Genomic DNA, 6000 nt, shown 5'->3' on the forward strand with positions numbered 1-6000 from the left:
GCAGGTGAACAGCCCAGGGCACTCTGGTCACTGCCTCTGCCATCTGCCCCCAGGGCTCACACATGCAGTACAGACAGTGCCACATTCCAAAAGGCAGGGGGCCACCAGACTGGAGCATGGCTCGTGTAGAGAGAGTTGAACTGTTCCTAATACTATTTCTAATTATTGGGGTGAGAAGGGCATATAAAGGATGAAACTCGTTTATAGTAAAAATGTCAACCTCAAGGCACGCGGCCCACCTCTCCTTCCCTTTTGAAGACTGAGTGTCCTTCACACGCTGGCCATTTGCTGCTGTCGGGGTGGGGGTGGCACTAACATAATGTGATTTTCAGTGTGCTTTGTCTCTGTGGAGCAGCTTCGAAGGCCCTGGAAGTGCTCAGCCTTAAATCCATGTTAATAGGGGAAGTTGTTTTTCTTTTTTCTTTTCTTTTTTTTTTTTTTGTAGGTGAGGAGGTTTGGTTGAGAGGAACATTGACCCAGACTGCACTCTGGGTAAACTAGGGCAAAAGACCCGATATCATCTGAGGGTACTTATTAACCACTGCTCATTTGTGGGATCAATATTTCCAGCAAAGCAGTCAACACTCAAGATACACCACTATGTCTCCCTCCCTCTCTCAATTTTTTCTTTCCTTGACACACAATTTATTTTATAAACGCATCTGCTGGAGAAGAAAAGGCAGTCCGAAGGACTGTGTCTTTTATCTCCGGGATATGCAAAGCACATTTATTTCCAGCTTTTATCTCCGGAATTGTATGTTGATCCCATACATATAGATTGATTTTGTTCAGGTAGATAATGAAAAGTCAAGTGGAAAATTACACAATGGCACTCACGATCCTGGTCTTATATCGGTATATAAATTGGTTTATTATTTCATTTTAAATAGGCACTTTTTTTTTTTTTTTTTTTTTTTTTTTGTACCAGGATCACTTCAAATTGCATCATGTTCTCAGCCTCACTGCATTTTCTTTTGGGGGGAGAAGGTGGGGAAGGGACTAGAGGCAGGTGATTTCTTCTGCTCCCTTTGCTAATTGCATTGGCTAAATGAGCTTTCACAGAGCAATGTCCTGGCTGCTTTCTGTACCTCAGCTCATTTCAAGGGTCACACTTGCGTTTTCTATAACTCTGCTACCCTCCTGGGCCCGAACAAAGATGTTCATCATATGGGTCTCATTACATAGGTGAAAATTTTTACACCAAGGCAATTCTAAATTTTGTGACAATGACTGAAAGAAGCGAGCTGGGCAACTCCCCCCTCCCCCCGCCACCACCCCCCACCCCCCACCCCCAAATACCAAGAGGCCAAGGGTGAGAGGGTGGCAGCCGGATAAAGGCCACCACCAAGGGACAGATTGAAGCCAGAATCCTGGAGGAAGTGTTATTAATAAACATCTTCTGGACATTTGGTAGCCTGTGGAGCTTGCTCCAGCTTAAAGCAATTAATTCAGGACACTGACATCAACTCTCCAGGTCTTTGACAGCTTGGAGCCGAAATAAAAATGCTAGTTCTCCGGGGAAGGGAAGAGGCTGGCTAGCTCTTTTCTGGACTGTTTGCTTATAGGCCCAGAGAGCAACCTTCCTTGCAGAATGAAATGCAAGGGCACAAACAATGTACCAGGGAAAGAATAGAAGATGGGAATGAACAGTTTGAACTATTTGCTCAACAGAAGGGCACCACAATGCCGGGGCAGTGGTTTTCCCAGGCATCCACTCTCCCTTCTTTGGTGTCTTTTGTTGTCTCCTGTCTCCTTTGGCCAGATAAGAGCACAGCTGCAGCGCTGCAGCTAAGTAAGGCTGCACTGATCCCCCTAAATCTCGGGGTGTCTTTACTGTAACAGGTTAGCCTCCGCTCCCTTTTATTTTACAAGGTGATGGTGAGGGAGAGAATGGAGGAGGGCAGGGGGAAGCAAAGGCTATAACATTGCCTGTGTCTCATTTCTGATTTTTTTTTTTTTTCTGACTGTGATCAGACACATCTCCGTGGAGCATTTAAATGTAAGGGTCCAGTGATTTGTACTGTTCTCCAAGCCAAAATGTTGCCTTTTGGCAAATGGCAGGGAAGGAGGTGTGTGTGTAATGTAGAAAAGTGTGGAGGGGGTCGAGGCAGAATGTTCGATTTAAATAATCAGGCTTTTCTGGAAGCGGAAAAGAGGGAAATGTTTTGAATTGGCAGTTTAAAAACTTTTCAGTGGAGATTTGTCATTTTTAAAAACCGTTTAGGAATTCTCTGTTCCACACTCATTTTGTTCAGAATCCTAATAAGTAGAGGTTGCTGGATTGAGTAAAAAGAAGATGAACTGGAGATAGGACATAAAATATACTTTTGTCATTGCCATAATTTGCACCTCTAATCAGAGTAAATGTCACCTAAAGTATAATCAAGGTGATCTTTCATATTTGCTCTTTTAAAGTCAGAGCCTATTGTAAATGCCATTAGAGAAAATAGACGTAATAATAACACAAAAATAAGCACCAAGTACCATTTTCAGTAAGTTGATTTTAAAGTAAAAATCTAATACAGATCCTCACTGTAGGGTGTTCCAATTCAGTGGGTTTTGCCATCATGTTGGTTTTGGGAGCCAGGCTACAAATGCTTAATTCTGTTGTAATAGGTCTATTTAGCCTGAATAGTTTTATAAGTTGAAAAGGCAAAAAGTTTCATACCAAAGAAAATGAATGGTTTAGTACTATGATTGCATTAAACATTCACAGGCCGGAAGCCCACCTGGAAATACGAGGTTCCAATGCTGTGGGTTTATTTGTTTGTTTGTTTTGTTTTCACATTGACAAAACTCCTAGAAAAAAAAAACAACACAAAAACACCCCGTATATATTTCCTGCTGGGTGGTCAGAAGGAAAGACCAGGAAGCCGAAGGCCTCCCAGGAGGACTCTGCTCTGAGAAGAGCCGCCCTCTTGTGCTGCTGCCCTGGAGATGACAGCACCTGCCGGTCTGGCTCCGAGGCTCAGCGCTCTGCGCTCAGGAATGGCCATGTGCCGCTCTTATGGAGGGAACAGGGCTTTCTCTGAAGAGAAACACGCGACGTGTCCCATGCTGGGCTCAAGACATCATGCAAAATGTCCCTGTGGCCATAGACCAGTAGAGCTGCTAGGTAATGTTAAGGGCTATATGAAATTTAGTCAAAACTGTGTGTGTGTGTGTGTGTGTGTGTGTGTGTGTGATGCAGGGAGAGGGAATGGAATATGAGGGAAGAGTTCTGTTTAGACATTTGCAAGTGTTTGATGGCACCATGAAAAAAAAAAGGATCCTATAAAATACAATTTTTGCTATGATTTTGTATCAACTTGTATGGATAGATGATAATCTCTTTCTATAAGGAATGTAATCAAACGATCAAGTACAAGTTCTGCATTTTCTTTGCAAGCACATATTTTAAAACTTTGTATTTAGTGCAGATGTATTCTTATTTACATAATAAAGGACAAACACCCTTTTAATTCCTGACTAGGTGCTTAGACTAAATGTATTCCAGCTTTGTGAAAACTGAGGTCAAGATGAGGAAATTGGAGTCTGCCTGGGTAAATGTGCTTTTTCTCTCTCTAACTCTCGACATAAAGAAAAACTTGTCCAGGAAAAATTTTCCAGCATGACATTTTAAGTGTGATCTGAAAACCACGTTGAGTTATTGTGGGTAACTCAGAAAAATGACTTTCTTCCTTTTGAGATTATGGATTTCCCCATGAGAGATATGTTTTTTTTTTTTATTGCCAATTTTTGCAAAGAATGAACATGCGAGTGGTATGCAGTATACAGCTGCACGTGTAGGGAGGCCTACAAGGAAAGAGTGCCACGGCAAAGGGCAAATGCACAAATACAAATAATGAATCGAGTTTGAAGGACTGCGGTCAGAAGCAAGGAACAAGTGATACTGATCTTATGTGAGACTGGCTTGGTCATCACACCAGCTGCCACAAGGTTTGATTAATGAGGCATTAAGGAGATCGAGTGACACTTACAGCTAGTTACTTATGGTGCTAATTTCAAAACACTTTGCGATAGACAAAGAGACTGCTCATAAAGCAAAGTAATTTGTGGTGTGTTCCTGGTGCATGCATTTAGCGAAGCAAATATAGTTATGCAGAATTTAAATTAAGGTTGACACTAATGTAAACAGAGCCCAAGAACCACTGTCCAATAATTTGATGAGGACACAGGTTTTAATCAAGCCTCTTCCACTAAAATAGCAATTTAAATCCCCATCGCTTAAACTGGATAAAATGCTTAAGCCATGCAGGTTGGGGGCGGGAGAGTGTTGGATAGAAATTTACTAGAAAGGAAAAAAGAAACACAATATCTCTGGGGAAACTGACTATATTTTGACCCAACAGAAGGATATCCATGTTGATTTAAATACCAGGTTGATTTCAAGGCCAGATTCTGGGAATTTGAAGGCATTTGCCATGTATCTTTTCTGTTGTTGTGAAGTGTTAGTTTAACACATGCTGGTAATACTGATCTCAGAATAAAAATGATCCCGGTAATGAGAAAATGGAGACTCTAAGCCGATTGAGAGGCCCCAGAGTATTTGATTTATCAAAAAGAGAAATATTACAACCCCACCCACAAATGATTTCTATTTAAACTGAAAATTTCCAAATTGGCTGGAGGTGGTGGGCTTGCGACAGGTCTGGTTAACCATCCTGAGGGTTAGCTTTTGCAGGAGGCCCAAGCACTCATACGTAGCCTTTCCCTGGTTTGCTAGTTTATTTTCCTTACTAAAGATCAGTGGGGGAGAAGGAGGGGGAAGCCCAGGCATTAACATTAATTAAAATGCCAGCAGCCCAGGTTTCAGGGCCTGCGAGGCCTTATGTATGAGAAACAAAACAAAACAAAATAGCAACTTATTCTGTCGCTGCTCTTGGAAGCAAGAACAAGTGAAGGTTGGTACATATTCCTAGGGTAATCCTGACTCTAATGTTGGCCAAGGAGTATAAAGGTGAGGGCATCCTAAATTCTCTGAATTGTGATCTGACTGCTCCAGATTACATTCATGATGTAAAAGAAAGGAATTTGTACAAAGAGGTGTGTTTTATACATATTCCAAAGAAAGGACCAAAGACAATTTAAAAAATAGCATTAACCATTTGTATGCCATAAGTATCTGTAGACGCAAGCAGCAGACCTTTTTTAATTAAATTCAAAATATCATGGCAGTTAATTGGTTTAAACATAAAGTGCTCTGAAAATGCTCCTAGCAGTCATAAAAATTCATGGTCAGCCATATTGTGGAACTTAGTCAAGAGTGAATGATGAGGGGAAAACTGGAGATGGTCACATTTTGAAGGACGAATGACTGCGCATTTTTCGTGATCCCAGCATCACGGGCCGGATAACATGCCTTACGTGCACAGAAACTGAACCCAATGTGGTTGAATCATGTTCCTAAGGTCATGCAAGCAGAAAGGGCAGGGCCAACCTGCTCTGATTCCGGAGCCCATGGTCTCTGTCCTCTTAGGAAAGAGCCCACTTCCCTTCCCTGTGCAGTGGTTGGGAAGACTCCACTCTAGCTCTGCTAAGGGAGAGCAAGAGAGCTCAAACTCCTTGCCTCCAAGTATATCTAAGAGAAGGGGAAATTTGAGGACCTTATTCCTCAGAATTAGAGAAAATGAACTGAAAATTCATCAGTGTGAGCCATACCTTCAATAATCGTGATCCTGAAAATACTGAGTCCACATTGTTCCCTGTGTCAAAAAAGACAGACTTTTTGGCGCCCTAACCTCAGGGTCAGAGGAGAGAGGAGGGGCATCCTTGGAGACAGTTGGGAGGTGGCTGAGGCTCACACACTGGACAGGCAGCCCGCAGGCTTTTTCTTCTCTTGGCTGCACCACCAGCAGCAGAAAGAGCATGGAGAGGGTGGGATGGGAAGAGAAATATACAAGGCAGACTTGGCATATCAGAGTGTCTTCCAGAATAATGGAAAGAAATAAAAACAATGAAATAATAACTTTGGGGCCTCCAGTGTTTGGGAGTGTTTTG

The sequence above is a fragment of the Eptesicus fuscus genome, chromosome 12 (assembly GCF_027574615.1).
Source record: "Eptesicus fuscus isolate TK198812 chromosome 12, DD_ASM_mEF_20220401, whole genome shotgun sequence".
Classification (NCBI taxonomy): domain Eukaryota; kingdom Metazoa; phylum Chordata; class Mammalia; order Chiroptera; family Vespertilionidae; genus Eptesicus; species Eptesicus fuscus.